This window comes from Aethalodelphis obliquidens, unplaced genomic scaffold, assembly GCF_003676395.1.
Source record: "Aethalodelphis obliquidens isolate GAN/ISIS:26980383/991018 unplaced genomic scaffold, ASM367639v1 scaffold70, whole genome shotgun sequence".
NCBI classification, from domain to species: domain Eukaryota; kingdom Metazoa; phylum Chordata; class Mammalia; order Artiodactyla; family Delphinidae; genus Aethalodelphis; species Aethalodelphis obliquidens.
In genome coordinates, this window is record NW_020838014.1 from 6,578,822 (window position 1) to 6,600,310 (window position 21,489).

The following is a 21,489-nucleotide window of genomic DNA, read 5'->3' on the forward strand; positions in this document are numbered from 1 at the left end:
AATGTCTATTTAGGATTCCCTCCCATTTTTTAATTGGGTTGTTTGTTTTCCTGATATTGAGCTGCATAAGCTCTTTGTATATTTTGGAGATTAATCCTTTGTCCATTGCTTCATTTACAAATATTTTCTCCCATTCTGTGGGTTGTCTTCATCTTGCTTATGGCTTCCTTTGCTGTGCAAAAGCTTTTAACTTTCATTGGGTCCCATTCACTTATTTTTCTTTTTATTTTCATTATGCTAGGAGGTGGATCATAAAAGATCTTGCTGTGTTTTATGTCAAAGAGGGTTTTTCCTATGTTTTCCTCTAAGAGTTTTATAGTATCTGATCCTTTATTTTTAACATTTTTTTAACATCTTTATTGGAGTATAATTACTTTACAATGGTGTGTTAGTTTCTGGTTTATAACAAAGTGAATCAGTTATACATATACATATGTCCCAATATCTCCTCCCCCTTGCCTCTCCCTCCCTCCCATCCTCCCTATCCCACCCCTCTAGGTGGTCACAAAGCACCGAGCTGATCTCCCTGTGCTATGTGGCTGCTTCCCAGTAGCTATCTATTTTACGTTTGATAGTGAATATATGTCCATGCCACTCTCTCACTTTGTCCCAGCTTACCCTTCCCCCTACCCGTATCCTCAAGTCCATTCTCTGGTAGATCTGCGCCTTATTCCCATCTTACCCATAGGTTCTTTATGACCTTTTTTTAAAAAAATTCCATATATATGTGTTAGCATATGGTAATTGTTTTTCTCTTTCTGACTTACTTCACTCTGTATGACAGACTCTAGGTCCATCCACCTCACTACAAATAACTCAATTTCATTTCTTTTTATGGCTAAGTAATACTGCATTGTATATATGTGCCACATCTTCTTTATTCATTCATCTGTTGATGGACACTTAGGTTGCTTCCACGTCCTGGCTATTGTAAATAGCGCTGCAATGAACATTTTGGTACATCACTCTTGTTGAATTCTGGTTTACTCGGGGTATATGCCCAGTAGTGGGATTGCTGGGTCGTATGGTAGTTCTATTTTCAGTTTTTTAAGGAACCTCCATACTGATCTCCATAGTGGCTGTATCAATTTACATTCCCCCAACAGTGCAAGAGGGTTGCCTTTTCTCCACACCCTCTCCAACATTTATTGTTTGTAGGTTTTTTGATGATGGCCATTCTGACTGGTATAAGGTGATACCTCATTGTAGTTTTGATTTGCATTTCTCTAATGATTAATGATGTTGAGCATCCTTTCATGTGTTTGTTGGCAGTCTGTATATCTTCTTTGGAGAAATGTCTGTTTAGGTCTTCTGCCCATTTTTGTTGTTATTTTTTAATTCTTTTTAAATTTATTTTAATTTATTTTTGGCTGCATTGGGTCTTCATTGCTGCACGTGGGCTTTCTCTGTTTGCAGCAAGCGGGGGCTGCTCTTCGTTGCAGTGTGCAGGCTTCTCATTGCAGTGGCTTCTCTTGTTGCGAAGCACAGGCTCTAGGCGCGCAGGCTTCAGTAGTTGTGGCACGTTGGCTCAGTAGTTGTGACTCACAGGCTCTAGAGCGCAGGCTCAGTAGTCGTGGCACACGGGCTTAGTTGCTCCGTGACATGTGGGATCTTCCCAGACCAGGGCTCGAACCTGTGTCCCCTGCATTGGCAGGCGAGTTCCTAACTACTGAGCCACCAGGGAAGTCCCTTCTGCCCATTTTTGGATTGGGTGGTTTGTTTTCTTGATATTGAGCTACATGAGCTGCTTATAAATTTTGGAGATTAATCCTTTGTCAGTTGTTTCATTTGCGAATACTTTCTCCCATTCTGAGGGTTGTCTTTTCGTCTTGTTTATGGTTTCCTTTGCTGTGCAAAAGCTTTTAAGTTTCCTTAGGTCCCATTTGTTTATTGTTGTTTTTATTTCCATTTCTCTAAGACGTGGGTCAAAAGGGATCAGGCTATGATTTATGTCATAGAGCATTCTGCCTATGTTTTCCTCTAAGAGTTTGATAGTGTCTGGCCTTACATTTAGGTTTTTAATCCATTTTGAGTTTATTTTTGTGTATGGTGTTAGGGAGTGTTCTAATTTCATTCTTTTACATGTAGCCGTCCAGTTTTCCCAGCCCAGTTTATTGAAGAGGCTGTCTTGTCTCCATTGTGTATTCTTGCCTCCTTTGTCATAGCTTAGGTGACCATAGGTGTATGGGTTTGTCTCTGGGATTTCTATTGTGTACCATTGACCCATATTTCTGATTTTGTGCTAGTACCATACTGTGTTGATTACTGTAGCTTTGTATTATAGTATGAAGTCGGGAAGCCTGATTCCTCCAGCTTTGATTTTCTTCCTCAAGATTGCTTTGGCTATTCGGGGTCTTCTGTGTTTCCATAAAAATTCTGTAATTTTTTTGTCTAATTCTGTGAAAACTGCCATTGGTAATTTGATAGGGATTGCATTGAACCTGTAGGTTGGTTTGGGTAGTATAGTCATTTTCAAAATATTGATTCTTCCAATCCAGGAGCATGGTATATCTCTCTATCTGTTTGTGTAATCTTTGACTTTTTTTAACGTCTTTATTGGAGTATAATTGCTTTACAATGTTGTGTTAGTTTCTGCTGTGTAGCAAAGTGAATCAGCTATACATATACATGTAACACCATGTCTCTTGCATCTCCCTCCCACCCTCCTTATCCCAACCCTCTAGTTTGTCACAAAGCATCAAGCATAACTCCCTGTGCTATGCAGCTGCTTCCCAATAACTATTTTACATTTGGTAGTGTATATATGTCAATGCCACTCTGTCACTTAGTCACAGCTTACCCTTCCCCCTCGCCATGTCCTCAAGTCCATTCTCTACATCTGTGTCTTTACCGCTGTCCTGCCCCTAGGTTCTTCAGAACCATTTCCTTTTTTAGACTCCATATATATGTGTTAGTATACAGTATCTGTTTTTCTCTTTCTGACTTACTTCACTCAGTATGACTGACTCTAGGTCCACGCACCTCACTACAAATAACTCAATTTCATTTCTTTTTATGGCTGAGTAATATTCCATTGTATATATGTGCCACATCTTCTTTATCCATTCATCTGTTGATGGACACTTAGGTTGCTCCCATGTCCTGGCTATTCTAAATAGAGCTGCAATAAACAATTTGGTACATGACTCCTTTTGAATTATGGTTTTCTCAGGGTATATGCCCAGTAGTGGGATTGCTGGGTCATATGGTAGTTCTATTTTTAGTTTTTTACAGAACCTCCATACTGTTCTCCGTAGTGGCTATATCAGTTTACATTCTCACCAACAATGCAAGAAGGTTCCCTTTTCTCCACACTCTCTCCAGCAGTTATTGTTTGTAAATTTTTTGATGATAGCCATTCTGACTGGTGTGAGGTGATACCACATTGTAGTTTTGATTTGCATGTCTCTAATGATTAGTGATGTTGAGCATTCTATCATGTGTTTATTGGCAATCTGTATATCTTCTTTGGAGAAATGTCTATTTAGGTCTTCTGCCCCTTTTTGGATGATTGTTTGTTTTTTTGATATTGAGCTGCATGAGCTGCTTGTATATCTTGGAGATGAATCCTTTGTCAGTTGCTTCATTTGCAAATATTTTCTCCCATTCTGAGGGCTGTCTTTTCATCTTGTTTATGGTTTCCTTTGCTGTGCAAAAGCTTTTAAGTTTCATTACGTCCCATTTGTTTATTTTTGTGTTTATTTCCATTTCTCTAGGAGGTGGGTCAAAAAGGATCTTCCTCTGATTTATGTCATAGAATGTTCTGCCTATGTTTTCCTCTAAGAGTTTTTTAGTGTCTAGCCTTACATTAAGGTCTTTAACCCATTTTGAGTTTTTTTTGTGTGTGGTGTTATGGAGTGTTCTAATTTCATTCTTTTACATGTAGCTGTCCAGTTTTCCCAGCACTACTTGTTGAAGAGGCTGTCTTTTCTCCATTGCATATTCTTGCCTCCTTTATGAAAGATAAGGTGACCATATGTGTATGGGTTTATTTCTGGGCTATCTATCCTGTTCCATTAATCTGTATTTCTGTTTTTGTGCCAGTATGATACTGTCTTGATTACTGTGGCTTTGTAGTATAGTCTGAAGTCTGGGAGCCTGATTCCTTCAGCTCTGTTTTCTTTCTCAAGATTGCTTTGGCTATTTCGGGTGTTTTGTGTTTCCTTACACATTGTGAAATTTTTTGTTCCACTTCTGTGAAAAGTGCCTTTGGTAGTTTGATAGGGATTGCATTGAACCTGTAGATTGCTTTGGGTAGTATAGTCATTTTCACAGCATTGATTCTTGCAATCCAATAACGTGGTATATCTCTCCATCTGTTTGTATCATTTTAATTAATTTCATCAGTGTCTTATAGTTTCCTGCGTACAGGTTTTGTCTGCTTAGGTAGGTTTTTGTCTGCTTAGGTAGGTTTATTACTAGGTAGTTTTTTCCTTTTGTTATTGTGGTAAATGGGAGTGTTTCCTTAATTTCTCTTTCAGATTTTTCATCATTAGTGTATGGGAATGCAAGAGATTTCTGTGCAGTAATTTTGTATCCTGCTACTTTACCAAATTCATTGATTAGCTCTAGTACTTTTCTGATAGCAGCTTTAGGATTCTCTATGTATAGTAGTATCATGTCATCTGCAAACAGTGACAGTTTTATTTCTTCTTTTCCATTTTGGATTCATTTTATTTCTTTTTCTTCTTTGATTGTTGTGGCTGAAACATCCAATACTATGTTGAATAATAGCAGTGAAAGTGGGCAGCCTTGTCGTGCTCCTGACCTTAGTGGAAGTGGTTTTAGTTTTTCACCATTGAGGGCGATGTTTGCTGTCAGTTTGTCATATATGGCCTGTATTATGTTGAGGTAGGTCCCCTCTATGCGTACTTTATGGTGGGTTTTTATCATAAATTGGTGTTGAATTTAGTCAGAAGCTTTCTCTGCATCTACTGAGGTTATCTTATGGTTTTTATACTTCAGTTTGTTAATATGGTGTATAATATTGATTTGCATATATTGAAGAATCCTTGCATTCCTGGGATAAACCCCACTTGATCATGGTATGATCCCTTTAATGTGCTGTTGGATTCCCTTTGCTAGTATTTTGTTGAGGATTTTTGCATCTATGTTCATATTGGCCTGTAGTTTTCTTTTTCTGTGACATCTTTGTCTGGTTTTGGTATCAGGGTGATGGTTGCCTCGTAGAATGAGTTTGGGAGTTTTCCTCCTTCTGCTATATATTGGAAGAGTTTGAGAAGGATAGGTGTTAGCTCTTCTCTAAATGTTTGATAGAATTTGCCTGTGAAGCCATCTGGTCCTGGGCTTCTGTTTGTTGGCCTGGGCTTCTGTTTGTTGTGATTTATTTAATCACAGTTACAATTTCAGTGCTTGGATTGGTCTGTTTATATTTTCTATTTCTTACTGGTTCAGTCGTGGAAGGTTGTGCTTTTCTAAGAATTTGTCCATTTCTTCCAGGTTGTCCATTTTATTAGCATATAGTTGCCTGTAGTAATCTCTCATTGTTATTTATATTTCTGCAGTATCAGATGTTATCTCTTTTTCGTTTCTAATTCTGTTGATTTGAGTCTTCTCCCTTTTTTTCTTGATGAGTCTGTCTGATGGTTTATCAATTTTGTTTATCTTCTCAAAGAAGAAGCTTTTAGTTTTATTGATCTTTGCTATCATTTCCTTCTTTTCTTTTTCATTTATTTCTTATCTGATCTTTATGATTTCTTTCCTTCTCCTAACTTTGGGTTATTTTTGTTATTCTTTCTTTAATTGCTTTCGGTGTAAGTTTAGGTTTTTTATTTGATATTTGTTCTTTTTTTCTTGAGGTAGGATTGTATTGCTATAAACTTCCCTCTTAGAACTGCTTTTGCTACATCCCATACGTTTTAGTCATTGTGTTTTCATTGTCATTTGTTTCTAGGTATTTTTTTTTTTTTCCTCTTTGATTTCTTCAGTGATCTCTTGGTTATTTAGTAGTGTACTGTTTAGCCTCCACGTGACTTTATTTTTTACATTTTATTTTTCCTGTAATTGATATCTAGTCTCCTTATGTTGTGGTTGGAAAAGATATTTGATATGATTTCAGTTTTCTTAAATTTACCACAGCTGATTTGTGACCCAAGATATGATCTATCCTGGAGAACGTTCCATGAGCACTTGAGAAGAAAGTGTATTCTGTTGTTTTTAGATGGAATATCCTGTAAATATCAATTAAGTCCATCTTGTTTAATGTGTCATTTAAAGCTTGTGTTTCCTTATTTATTTTCATTTTGAATGATCTGTCCATTGGTGAAAGTGGGGTGTTAAAGTCCCCTACTCTTACTGTGTTACTGTCAACTTCCCCTTTTATGGCTGTTAGCATTTGCCTTATGTATTGAGGTTCTCCTATGTTGGGTGCATAATTATTTACAATTATTGTATCTTCTTCTTGGATTAATCCTTTGATCATTATGTAGTGTCCTCCTTTGTCTCTTGTAAGAGTCTTTATTTTAAAGTCTATTTTGTCTGATATGAGAATTGCTACTCCAGTTTTTTTTTGATTTCCATTTACATGGAATACCTTTTTCCATTGCCTCCCTTTCCAGTTGTATGTGTCCCTAGGTCTGAAATGGGTCTCTTGTAGACAGCATATGTATGCGTCTTTTTTGTATCCATTCAGCCAGTCTGTGTCTTTTGGTTGGAGCATTTAATCCATTTACATTTAAGGTAATTATCGATATGTATGTTCCTATTACCATTTTCTTAATTGATTTTGGTTTGTTTTTGTGGGTCTTTTTTTTCTCTTGTTTTTCCCGCCTAGAGAATTTCCTCTAACATTTGTTGTAAAGCTGGTTTGGTGGTGCTGAATTCTCTTCGCTTTTGCTTGTCTGTAAAGCTTTTGATTTCTCTGTTGAATCTCAATGCGGTCCTTGCTAGATACATTAATCTTGGTTGTAAGTTTTTCCTTTCATCACTTTAAATATATCCTGCCACTCCCTTCTGGCTTGCAGTTTCTGCTGAAAAATTAGCTGTTAACCTTATGGGGATTCCCTTGTATTTTATTTGTTGCTTTTCTCTTTATGCTTTTAATATTTTTCCTTTGTATTTAATTTTTGTTAGTTTGATTAATATGTGTCTTGGTGTGTTTCTCTTGGTATGCAACTCTCTGCACTTCCTGGACTTGGGTGGCTATTTCCTTTCCCATGTTAGGGAAGTTTTGACTATAATCTCTTCAAATATTTCTCACACCGTTTCTCTTTCTCTTCTTCTTCTGGGACCCCTATAATTCGAATGTTGGTGCATTTAATGTTGTCCCAGATGTCTCTCAGACTGTCCTCACTTCTTTTCATTCTTTTTTCTTTATTCTGCTCCTCTGCAGTTATTTCCACCATTGTATTTTCCAGCTCGCTTATTCGCTCTTCTGCCTCAGTTATTCTACTATTGATTCCTTCTAGTGTATTTTTCATTTCAGTTATTGCGTGGTTCATCACACTTTGCTTGTTTGTTAGTTCTTCTGGGTCTTTTTTTTTCTTTCTATTTTTGACTGCATTGGGTCTTCGTTGCTCTGCGCAGGCTTTCTCTAATTGCAGCGAGTGAGGGCTACTCTTCATTGCAGTGCGTGGACTTCTCATTGTGTTGGCTTCTCTTGTGGAGCACGGGCTCTAGGCACATGGGCTTCAGTAGTTGTGGCACGTGGGCTCAGTTGTTGTGGCTCGCAGGCTCTAGAGTGCCGGCTCAATAGTTGTGGCACACGGGCTCAGTTGCCTGGCAGCGTGTCGGATCTTCCCAGACCAGGACTTGAACCCATATCCCCTGCATTGGTAGGTGGATTCTTAACCACTGCACCACCAGGGAATTTCCTCTTCTAGGTCTTTGTTAATCATTTCTAGTATTTTTTCAATCTATGCCTTCATTCTGTTTCTGAGGTTTTTGGATCATCTTTACTCTGATTCTTTTTCTGAATTCTGAATTCATTCTGAATTCTTTTTCAGGTAGGTTGCCTATTCCCTCTTCATTTATTTTGTCTTGTAGGTTTTTATCTTGCTCCTTTGTAGCATATTTTTTGTTGTCTCTTTTTTTTGATGGGTGGGGCTGTATTCCTATCTTACTGGGATTTTTTGGCATGAGGCGTCCAGCATTGGAGTTTGTAGGCTGTTGGGTAGAGCCGGGACTTGGTGCTGAGATGAGGACATCTCGGAGACCTCACTCCGATAAATATTCCCTAGGGTCTGAGGTTCTTTGTTTGTCCAGAAGTTTGGACTTGGTGCTCCCACCACAGGAGGTCAGGCCTGACTCCCGGCCTGGGAACCAAGATCACGCAAACTGTGCAGTGCAGCAAAAGGAAAGAAATTTTTTTTTTTTTTAAAGAAGATGTTGGGGTAGGAGTTTATTAATTAATTTATTTATTTTTGCTGTGTTGGGTCTTCGTTTCTGTGCGAGGGCTTTCTCTAGTTGTGGCAAGTGGGGGCCACTCATCATCGCTGTGCGCGGGCCTCTCACTATCGCGGCCTCTCTTGTGGAGCACAGGCTCCAGACGCACAGGCTCAGGAGTTGTGGCTCACGGGCCTAGTTGCTCCGTGGCATGTGGGATCCTCCCAGACCAGGGCTTGAAACCGCGTCCCCTGCATTAGCAGGCAGATTCTCAACCACTGAGCCACCAGGGAAGCCCAAGGAAAGAAATTTAAAGCAGTACAATAAGAAAGAATAAAAAGTAAAATAAAATTAGAAAAATAAAAAACATATTAGGAAAAATTAAAATAGAAGTGAAATAACTACCACAAGGTAAAACAGAACCACAACAGAAAAAAGAAGAAAATGGGGTGGGGGGTAGGGGGCGGGAACAAGCCAAAAGGAGCAGAACAATAACAAAGTATAAAGAATAAAATAAAATTAGAAAAATTAAAAATTGAAAGTTAAAAATATAAATGGGTCAAAAACAACAAAGTAAAATAGAACCACAACCTAAAAGAATAAAAAAGAATCTGGTAAAGGCCTTGCTTGTAGGGGGTGGAGCTTTGGCAGGGATGGAACTTAGATGGGGGCATGGCTCAGGGTAGGGCCAGGGCCTAGGTGGGGATGATGTTTAAGCATGGGGCGGGGCCCAGGTTCAGGACCTGAGGGCGGGGAAAGGCCACACAGCCTGAGGGGTCCTCAGAATGCAGGAGTTCAGGAGTTTGGAGGTAAGGCCCTGGGTGGGGTTGTGTGGGCGGGGTTTAGGCTCATCGTGGCTGGAGGGAGCCTCTGAGCCTGGAGGATTAGACCTGGGGCCTAAGTGGGCATGGGAAACGCTGGCTGTGCTCCCTTTTGTTCCTCTGCTCTCCCAAGAGTCTCGCCTGTCCCCATTGATCTCCTAAACATGGGTGAGCCCCACCTGGTGTGGGAATGCCTCCCTTCGGGGCACTGATCCTGTCCAGCTGGCCTTTACTTTTCCTCCCCCCTCCCTCCCTCCCACTCCCTCAGGACCTGCATGGCTGGAGGGGGCCTTGCTGGGCAGAGGATCAGGCCCAGGATCTCAGCAGGCTCCTCAGGGCCCAAGTGGGTACAGGAAACTCTGGCCATATTGCCTTCTGATCCTCTGCCCTCCCAACTGTCTCCTCCTTTCCCTCTCCAGGTGTGGGACCCCTTCCCCTCCCCCAGCTGCCCCTCAGGGGCACCAGTCCCATCCTGCCTCCACTTCTCCTCTTCCCTCACTCCCTCCCACATTTTGCCTGGTCACCCGGGGGTTCCTCCCATCCCCTTAGGTGTCCATCGTCCCCCAGCAGTGCCCGGTAGGTGCCCTAGTTGTGCAGAGCCACGAACTCTGCATCCTCCTAGTCCATCATCTTGACTCCTGTAGATATATTTTTGATGCCCAGTTAGGGAGAGGTGAATTCCATGTCCTCCTACTCTTCCTCCATCTTGATTCCTCCCCCCCCCCCACAGCAACTTTTAATATTCTCTCTGTATCTTTAAATTTTGTAATTTTTATTATAATGTATCTTGGTGAGTTCCTCTTTGGGTTAATCCTATATGAGACTCTGCACCTCCTGGACTTGAGTGACAGTTTCCTTTCACAGGTTAGGGAATTTTTCAGCTATTATCTCTTCATATATTTTCTAGGACCTTTCTCTTTTCTTTCTGGGAGCCCTACAATGTGGATATTAGTGTGTTTGATGTTGTCCCAGAGTTTTCCTCCTCATTTCTTTTCATTCTTTTTTTCTTTTTGCTTTTAGGCAACAGTGACTTCCACTACTCCATCTTCCACGTAACTGATTCATTCTTGTATCATTTAGTCTACTATTTATTCCTTCTAGTGTAATTTTCATTTGTTATTATATTCTTCATCTCTGTTTGTTTGTTCTTTATATTTTCTAACTCTTTTTAAAAAAACTCCTAACTTCTTGCTCTGTGCATTCATTCTCTTCCAAAGTTCTTTGATCATCTTTATAGTCATTTCGTTTCTCAAGTGCCTATCTCCACTTCACTTAGTTCTTCTTCTGAGTTTTCATCTTGTTCCTTCATCTGGAACATATTCGTCTGCTGCTTCATTTTGTCTGAGTTGCTATTTGTATTTTTAGGTATATGGTAGCTTAGTTACATTTCTTGACCTTGGAGAAGTGGCCCTCTATAGGAAGTGTCCTATGCATCTCAGCAGTGGACTCTTCTTTCTTCACCTAAGGTATATGCTGTTGGGGAGTTCCCCCTAAGAGGGCTGTGTGGGTCTTTGTGTTGTGGCGGGCTGACTGTGGGTGATCTGATAGGCTTGGTTGGCCCCTAGTCTGATTGGTTGCCAGGCACCTGTGCCAATGCTGCTTGGCTGTTGTTTAGGGGGGCCTGGTCATGAAGTGGCTGGTTTCATAATCCTAGGGGGCCCCGGGACTAGTTCTGGCTCACTGGTGGGCAGAGTCAGGGTCCTGAAGACTCTGGGGCTGTGTCCCACTCCCTGGCAGATGAAGCCAGATCCTGGGGTTAATTCTGGACTATTGGCAGGCAGAGCTGGTTCCTGGAGTCTGACTACAGGCCCCAGGGATCCCAGAGCTTGTTTCAGTTATTTTGTGACAGGGGCTGGTTCCAGACACGGTTGGGTATGGAGTCTGGGGTGTCCGAAAGGTTGCATTGGGCTGCTAGTGGACAGGACCAGGGCTCAACTGGTCCCAGGGTAGGGTCTGGTCTGTGTTGTCAGAGTAGTTCTGCAGGCTGCAGGATTGTAATTTTCTTGCTTCTGGTGTCTGTTCCCTAGTGGGTAAGGCTGGTCTAGAGGCTTGTGCAGGCTTCCTGGTGGGAGGGGCCGGTGCCTGCCCACTGGTGGGTGGAGCTGGGTCTTGGCCCTCCGGTGTCAGGGCTGTGTCTAAGGGCATGTCTAGAGGCATCTGTTGGCTCAGGAAGTCTTTAGGCAGCCTGTCTGCTGATGGGTGGGGCTGTGTCCCTGCCCACTTAATAGAATTTGGCAATTATTTCTTGATGGGTAGGGTTCTGTCCCCACCCATTTAGTTGTAAAGTGTCCTAGCACTGGTGCCTACAGGCCGTTGGGTGGTGCCAGGTCTTGGCACTAATGATCCAAGATGTCAGCCTGCAGCAGCAGCAATGTTCATGCAGCCAACTATTCCCAAGTATGTCTGCCACCAGTGTCTAAATCTCCGGGGTGAGCTGCAGCCACCCACCACTTCTCCAGGAGACTCTCCAACACCAGCAGGTAGTTCTGGTCCAGGCTCTTATCTATAATAGTTACTGCTTTTGCCTTGGGTTCAGGTGCATGTAAGATTTTGTGTGTACCCTTTAAGAGTGAAGTCTCTATTTCCCCCAGTCCATGGAGCTCCTGCAGTTAGGCCCTCTGGCCTTCAAAATACTCTGGGGGCTCGTCTTCTTGGTGCCAGACCCCCAGTCTGGGGAGCTTGACATGGGGCCCAGAACTCTCACTCCTATGAGAGAACCTCTGCAATATAATTATTCTTCAATTTGTGGATCACTCACCTAGGGAGTATGGAATTTGATTATATTTCGAGTCCACCCCCCCTACCCATCTCATTGTGGTTCTTTCTTTTTGTCTTTAGTTGTAGAAGATCTTTTCTGGTAGGTTCCAGTCTTTGTCATCAATGGTTGTTCTATCGATAATTGTGATTTTTGGTGTGCTCGTGAGAGGAGGTGAGCTCAGGGTCTTTGTACTCCACCATCTTGTCCACTCCTCAAGTTTCTATGTTATTAAAATTAAGCTGGTGTAAATTAAATTTAGAGTATGTAAGTTTAGGCTGTTAAATATAATCCCATGGTAACCACAAAGGAAATATTTATAGAATATACACAAAAGGAAATGAGATGGAATAAAAATATTTCACTACAAAAAAATCTGCCAAATACAAAAGAAGACAATAATGCAGGAAATGAGAACAAAAAGCTATAAGTCATACAGAAAACAAATAGCAAAATGACAGAAGTGAGTTCCACCTTATTAATCATGACTACTTTTCATCAAGCAAAAAAGGGGGGCCCAAATAAATCAGAAATGAAAGAGTAGTTACAACTGACATCACAGAAATACAAAGGATCATAAGAGATTACTATGAACAATTATAGTAACAGTTATAACCAACAAATTGGACAACCTGGAAGAAATAAATTCCTAGAAACATACAATCTTCCAAGACTGAATCAGGAGGATGCAGAAAATCTGAAGACTGATCACTAGTAATGAAATTGAATCAGTAAAATGAACAAACAGAAACTCCCAACAAACAAAAATCTAGGACCAGATGGTTTCACAGGTGAATTTTACCAAGCATTAAAGGAAAGTTAATGCCTTTCCTTCTTAAACTATTCCAAAAAATTGAAGAGGAAGAAACACTTAAACTCATTCTATGAGGCCAGTAATACCCTGATACCAAACCCAGATAAAGACATTACAATAAAGAAAATAAAGGCCAATATTCCTGATAAACATATATGTAAATATCCTCAACAAATATTAGCAATCCAAATTCAAGAATGCATTAAAAGGATCATACATCATGATCAAGTGGGATTTAGTCCAAGGATGCAAGGATGTTTCAGTATTCACAAATCAATCAACATGGTATACCACATTAAGAAAAAAAGTATAAAAATCATATGATCATCTCAACAGATGCAAATGTTGAAAAAATTCAACATCTATTTTTGATAAAACTCTCAACAAAGTGGGTGGAGAGGGATCATACCTCAACATAATAAAGGCCATGTATGACACACTTACAGCCAACATCCTTCTCAGTGGTGAAAGGCTGAAAGCATTTCCTCTAATATCAGGAACAAAACACAGATGCCCACTATCACCACTTTTATTCAACATAATATTGAAAGTCCTAGCCACAGCAATCATATAAGGAAAAGAGATAAAGTTATCAAAGTTAGAAAAAAAGTAAAATTATCTCCATAACTGTATAGCACAGGGAACTCTACTCAATACTCTGTAAAGACCTGTATGGGAAAAGAATCTTAAAAAAGAGTGGATATATGTATGTATAACTGATTCACTTTGCTGTATAGCCAAAACTAACAATACATTGTAAATCAACTATAATAAAAATTAGTTTAAAAAATTATCTCTCTGTGCAGAGGATATGATCTTATATGTAGAAAACCCTAAAGATTCTAAGAAAAAAGTTAGAACTAATAAATTCAGTAGAGTAGCAGGATAAAAAAGTCAACACACAAAAGTCAGTTACATTTCTATATGGTAACAATGAACAGTCTAAAAAGGAAATTAAGAAAACAATTCCATTTGCAATAGCATCAAAAAGAATAAAATACTTAGGAATTAACTTTACCAAGGAGATAAAGTACTTGTACAATATAAACTACAAAGCATTGCTGAAAAAATTAAAGAAGGCATAAATTAATTGATGGATGTCTATCCATCTTCATGGTTTGGAAGACTTAATATTGTTAAAATTTCAGTATTATCCAAAGCAATCTATAGAGTCAGTGCCATCCCTGTTTAAATTCCCATGACATTCTTTGCAGAAATAGAAAAACACATTCTAAAATTCATATGGAATTTCAAGGGACATGGGATGTCCTAATTCAAATTAGGGACATCCTAATTTCAAAACGTGAATCAGTTATACATACATATATCCACTCTTATTTAGATTCTTTTCCCATATAGGTCTTTACAGAGTACTGAGTAGAGTTCCCTGTGCTCTACAGTTATGGAGATAATTTTACTTTTTTTCCAACTTTGATAACCTTAGTGAAATAGTGAAAATAATCTTTCAAAAGAAGAACAGTGTTGGAGGACTCAACGTCCTAATTTCAAAACTTACTATAAAGCTACAGTAATCAAAACAGTGTGCTATTGCCATAAAGACAGACATATAGACCAATGGAATAGAATAGAGAGCTCAGATATAACCCTCACGGATATGGTCGAGTGATCTTTGATAAGAGTGCCAAGACTGTTCAATTCAACAAATGGTGCTGAGACATCTAGATATCCTCACATTAAAGAATAAAGTTGGACCTCACACCACATGCAACAGTTAACTCAAAAGGGTCAGAGACCTAACTGTGAAAGCTAAAACTCTTAGAAGAAAACATAGGACAAAAGTTTTATAACATTGAATTTGGCAATTATTTCTTATATATAACACCAAAGGCATAGGTAACAAAAGAAAAAATTTTTAAAAATTGGACTTCCTGCAAATTAAAAACTTCTGGGCTCAGAGGACACTATCAGCATACTGAAAGGGCAATCCACAGAATGGAATAAAATATTTGGAAATCATATATGTGATAAGGGATTCATATCCAGAGTATATAGAGAACTCCTAAAACTTCACAACAGTGAAAACTAAGAAACAACCCAATTCAAAAATGGACAAAGGACTTGAACAGGCATTTCTTCAAAGAATATACATAAATAGCCAGTAAGCACATTGAAAAGATGCTCAACATCACTAACCATTAGGGAGATGCAAATCAAAACCACAGTGAGGGCTTCCCTGGTGGCGCAGTGGTTGAGAGTCCGCCTGCCGATGCAGGAGACGCGGGTTCGTGCCCCGATCCGGGAAGATCCCACATGCCGCGGAGCGGCTGGGCCCGTGAGCCATGGCCACTGAGCCTGTGCGTCCGGAGCCTGTGCTCTGCAACGGGAGAGGCCACAACAGTGAGAGGCCTGCGTACTGCAAAAAAAAAAAAAACTACAGTGAAATATCACCTCACACCCACTAGGATGGTTACTATCACAAAAACAAAATAGCAGGTGTTAGTGAGGATGTGGAGAAAGTAGAACCCTTGAGTACTGTCGGTGGGAATATAAAATGGTATAGGAAAACCATTCTGTGGAACCATGATGGTTCCACAAAACATTAAAAATAGATTTAAAAGATTTATCATATGTGTATGATACAATATCATATGTGTATGATACTCTTCTGTGTATATACCCAAAAGAATTGAAAACAATTGAAACAATGAAACAATTGAAAACAATGTCTTGAAGATACATATGTACACCTATGTTCCTAACAGCATTATTCACAGTGGCCCAAATGTGGATGCAATTAAAGTGTCTATCAACATATTAATAGATAAAATGAGGCATATACATATAATAGAATATTATTCAGATTAAAGGAAGGAAAAGAAATTCTGATACATGCTACAATATGGATGAACCTTGAGGACATTATGCTCAGTAAAATAAGTCACAAAAAGACAAATACTATATGATTCCACTGAGGGACGTAGGGTACTCAAATTCAGAAACAGAAAGAATGGTGGTTGCCAGAGCCTGGGGGTGGGGGGAATGAGGTGTTATTGTTTAATGTGTATAGAGTTTCAGTTTTGCAAGATGATGAAAAGACTTCTGGAGATAGATGGTGGCGATGGTTGTACAACATGAATGTACTTAATACCACTGAACTATAAAAAACTTAAAAATTGTTAAGATGGTAAATTTTATTTTATATGTATTTTACCACAGTGATAAAAGGTGAGACAACAGATGGAGTGTACATTTTCCCAATACTTTCACTTATACTCCACCATATTGCTCTGTTTAATTTCATCAATTTGATTGGCCTTTTTAGAATATTCTTTTAATAGGAAAATATCTGCCTATGCCCTTGAAAATACTTAATGTTATTTTCATGGGGATCCTACTTCCCAAGGATCACTCATTTGCTGTGTTGTCCCAGCTCCCAGAACATGTCCAGATGTAGTAGGGACTTCCAGTTAACACCTGCTCTTGTCCTTTCTAAGTGCACTTGCACACAACAGGCCTAAAAGCCGTTGACTTGCGTGGTTATAGGCTGGAGTCCCTTCTACTTTGATGTTCCAGTTCTTCCTTCCATAGCTAATGATTATTGGACATCAGTTGGTCCCCAAATAGTGAATTTAGTCAGGAATGAGGAAAGGCCAACTCAGATGCTTTCGAGGTATATCGAGATGGAAGAAATGGAGACAGAAACATTTAAGGCATAATTAATAGAATTTAAATTTGCTGAACAACATTGAACACCAATTAGTTGCTTGTTTTCTCCTCAAACCTCTCATATTCTCCTGTTTCACAATCAGAGAAACTAAGACTCCAAATTTTTGGTGAATATCACCAACAGATCAACTCACTTAGAATCCTGTTGTTTGTGGCTTTATCTTAGTTAATTATAAGAAGAAAGTTTCCATCTTATACACCTTTGAATTCTTCTCAGCACTGTGCATAGTGCCTAATACATACTCAGTTTTCAATGAATATTGAAATACGGGAACAAGTTCCTAGGCAAGACACACATGTCCTGGCTACTTTTCTGATCTGGTTTGATGTGTTTAAGTACAAATTATCTAATTTCCACAATCCACTTGGCAGGACCGAAGATTTCCTGGGCCATCTTCTTATTTTTTCCTTCTACCACAGGTGGGAAAAAAGAAAAGAAACCCTTATAGGTCTTTTCTTTAGGTAACTGAGCATTTGTGGTACTTAAATTGCCATTTCTCCTTTTCTCCAGTTCTGGCTAATTTTTATTCATTTTATAGTAGATTCACTTCTGCAAGAGAAAAATGCCATGTGTTCTTTTTTAAATCTGCTTTTCATTTTGATCACTTTCTCAAACACCTGGAGGACTAATGTGGACCACCCAGAGGAAGCTATCTGAAACCTACCAGCAGCTTATGGTAGTGTAAGATCAGTGGGTGACACTGTAGTCCTGAGTTATTATTCCATCTCTGCCATTACCTGGCTGTAACATTGGACAGGTCACTTAACCTCCCTGTACCTTACTTTCCTAGCTAGGGGTATTATCATGCTCAAAAGAAATAATGTATTTTAAAAACTTTGTACTTTGAAAATTATAAAATGTAATAAAAGTAATAAAGCATTGTTACAAACAAACTTTTTATAAAGTGGAGTCTTACAAATTAAACAAAATCTTATGGGTCCTTGTGACCACCCACATTGCCATCTGGGAAGGAGAGAAGTTCTTTGTTTTGTTTCATTTTGTTGCTGCGGTCTTTGGCAAAAGAGAAAACTTGTCTAGCTTGCTAGAGCCATAATAGAAGCAACAATAGTAACCGCAGCCTACATTTTGCAATAAACTTTCCATATCTTTAAAATATCTCATACCTCCAGTGACCAAAAGTTAAATTCTCACATTAAAAATATATTTGGGGGGCTTCCCTGGTGGCACAGTGGTTGAGAATTCTCCTGCCAATGCAGGGGACACAGGTTTGATCCCTGGTCCAGGAAGATCCCACATGCTGCAGAGCAAATAAGCCCGTGCGCCACAACTACTGAGCCTGTGCTCTAGAGCCCGTGAGCCACAACTACTGAGCCCACATGCCACAACTACTGAAGCCTGTGTGCCTAGAGCCTGTGCTCCACAACAAGAGAAGCCACCACAATGAAAAGCCCACACACCACAATGAAGAGTAGCCCCCGCTCGCAGCAACTAGAGAAAGCCCATGCACAGCAAGGAAGACCCAACACAGACAAATAAAATAAAATAAAATAAATTTATAAAATTCATGAGATTGGTTCTCCCCTACTTACCTCAGATTTTGTGCTAAGCATATGGGACTGCAGATCTGAGTATTTAAATAAATAATACAGTGAAGCAGAACTTATAGAACAAATGCCACCTTCCTCTCAAATAAAAAGGCCTCATGGTCATTATAATAACCATTGAATTCTTACAGGAATTCTCCCTAGGTTATTAATTTTGTGGATATTGCTATATGATATTTTCTCACCCTCAGCTTTCCTGGGAATATCTGAAATAACAGGTTTCTTACGCTCTCTTTGGATTACAAATGATGGGAACCTGATTCAAAATAGCTTAGCATAAAAGGGAATTTACTGACTTGGTTGTGAAATCCAGGACTAATTTTGGCATTGGCTTGTTCCTGTGATATAAATAATACTTCATAATCAATTTCAAGCTACCAGTATGACATTACCAAATGTAGAGTTGGGAAGAAAGGTGCACAATTTACTTTTGAGAACCAGTTCGAGCTAACTCCAGCACACCTCTGCCTGTACGCTAGGCAGGTGATGTGTGCCAACGCTATAGAGATAAGTATAACATGGTCCCTCTTCTGGCACAGGGAATGAGAAGGGAAGAAGGGGCCACTTAACAGTTACGAAAACATTCATAAAGAGCTTGCCAGATGCCAGGCAGTCAATTCCATTCTCTATTTGTTACTGTAGCTTAGTATCTGAATCCAGACTGCTTGAGTTTAAACATCAGTATTATAATTTGTGTAGTGTTTGATTTCTGAGGAAGTTTCTTGACCTTTCCGTATCTCAATTCCCTAATCTATAGAAAGGGGGTAATAATAACATCTGCCTCGTAAAACTGTTTTGGGGATGAAATAAATTGATACATGTAAAGCATTTAGAATAATTTCTTATTCATGGGGAGTGTTCATCAAGGGTTCACTGTTCATAATTATTATTGTCACTTTCTAATCCTAACAAAAGCCCTTTGATAAATGTGTAGTATTATCTCCAGTGAAGAAACTGAGAGGTTAAGGGGCTTGCTCAAAGACAAATATAGTGCAGTTAAGCTGACATTTGACCCTGAGTCTGTAAATTCCAAGTCTCATACTTGCTCTATATATTGCACTAATAACAACAGCACTGTTCTTCATATGTCCATTCTGAACCAGGAGCTTGAAATATATTTTCTAATATCTCTTCACAATTGTACAATGGATTGGGGTTTTCTATTTCCATTTTACAGATAAGAAACTGAGGGTCAGAAGGGTTAACTAATTTTGGGGGGGTCAACTTTTTAGAACGTTGGGGTTTTTTAAATTTTTTAAATTGAAGTATAGTTGATTTACAATGTTGTGTTAGTTTCAGGTTTACAACAAAGTGATTCAGTTATATATATATGTAATCTTTCTTTTTCGGATTCTTTTCCAGAAGCGTTAGTTAATTTTTAAGGCCATACAGTCAGCTGGGATTTGAGGCAGGTCTGCTAGATTCATAGACATGTATTCTTAATTGCTAAATGACCTACAATTATTTTTACCATTACTTGGAGCCATGTTTCTTCATTTTACCTTGAGAGAAGATGTGGATCATGGGTAATCTGGGAAATGCCATATGAGAGATAGGAACCTAATGCATAGTAGCTACAGAAGGAAGGGAGAGAGATTCGTTTTTTGTTTTTCTTATTGCAGGGTCAGAAGGTACTTCATAAAAGAGGTGGCATTTTAACTGCATCTTGTTAGATGAATTTTAATGGACTGATGGGGGTGGGGAGTACATTTCTTAGAGAAGTTCTGAGCAAAAACATAAAGGTCTGGGCTTCCCTGGTGGCGCAGTGGTTGAGAGTCCGCCTGCCGATGCAGGGGACGCGGGTTCGTGCCCCGGTCTGGGAAGATCCCACATGCCGCGGAGCGGCTGGGCCCGTGAGCCATGGCCGCTGAGCCTGCGCGTCCGGAGCCTGTGCTCCACAATGGGGGAGGCCACAACAGTGAGAGGCCTGCGTACAGCAAAAAAAAAAAAAACATAAAGGTCTGAGAGTTAGTATATTCAGTGAATAGCAAGCTGACTAGAGAGGCACTATGGGAGGAGTGGCTGAAGATGGAAAGGTTAGCCTCCATCACTAGGAGGCCCCTGAAGGTTTCTGAGTAGGGGAATTATGCAAACTGGCCTATATTTAGGAAAACAAGCCTTGTAGCAATATGTAGGATAGACTGGAGAGATAAGCGTCGGGAGCCAGGAAGAAGAGTTATATGTTACTGTTTTTACGCAAGAGATTATGAAAGGCAGAATTAGAGTGGAGTTTGAAAGCAAAGAGTAACTCTGAGAAATACTGAGAAATATCATTAACAAGATTATTCCCACTAATGAAAAAAACAACTATATACATAAGCTACTGGTGGCACATCAGTAACAACATTTTAATTTACCACATCTTAACTGAGCACCTACTAGAAGACAGGTGTTGTATTAATGACAGGAATATAAAGATAAATATGAAGGAGTTTCTAAACATAATTTTTTCATTCCTTACCGTTTGCCATGTACTGTTCTAAGCGTTTTACGTGCATTATCTAAATTAACCTTCACAACAACCCGATACAGTCATTACTATTATTTTCTCCAGTTTACACATGAGGACATGAAAGGTCAGAGAGAAAAAATAACTTGCTAAAGCCCACTGTATTCCTACTACCTAGCACGATCCACAAATAACTACATCAAAATAGGCAAGACATTCCTCTCTGGCCTGGACAGGAACAGTAGCTTCTTAGCTGGTCTTCATGCTTCTGTTCCTCCCTTACCCATCACTTCTTTACTCATCAGCCAGAATGATATTTTAAAAAAACAAAAATAGGTCACTTCCGTGCTTAAAACCTTACTGTGGTTCCTCACTGCACTTAGAATACGACTCCAAGTCCGTTCCTGGGGCCACTCAGCTCTGCATAATTGGCTCTGACCATTGATCATAGTCCAACAACACCCACTTTCTTGCAGGCTCTGGACTATTCTAAGCACTTTTCCATCTCAGGGCCTTTGCAAATGCTGTTCCCTCTACTTGGGCTCATCCCCCCATTCTTTACTAGCTAAAATTCTTACGTATTCTTTTTTGGTTTTGTTTTTTTATGTGTTTACTCATTTGTTATCTGAAGCACCATGCTGAGCCATGCTGGAGCCTAAGACAAAAGGAAAAATAATAACATTTATCCTGAAATTTAATGTTTTGATTTCTTGCTGCATGGAATTTTTGCATTAATTCTGTTTAATATTGAATTAAAATTTTATTGATCCTGATGACTGAGTTTTTGGCACCCCCTTAAAACTTGCACCAGAGGCAAGTCCCTCACTCCTGTCACCCTTATCTCAGCCCTGGGTATCTGTCTCCCACTAAACTGCTTCACAGGGACAGGGACCATGCTGTTTTGTTTACTACTGCATCCACTATGTGCAGTAGAGTGATTGGCATAGAAACAGCAACAAATGAAATTAGTTGAATGATTGAAATGAATGTTCAAATGTATCATCTTATTTCATCATCATAGTAACACTGTGTTTGGGTATCCTCTCTGGTTTAT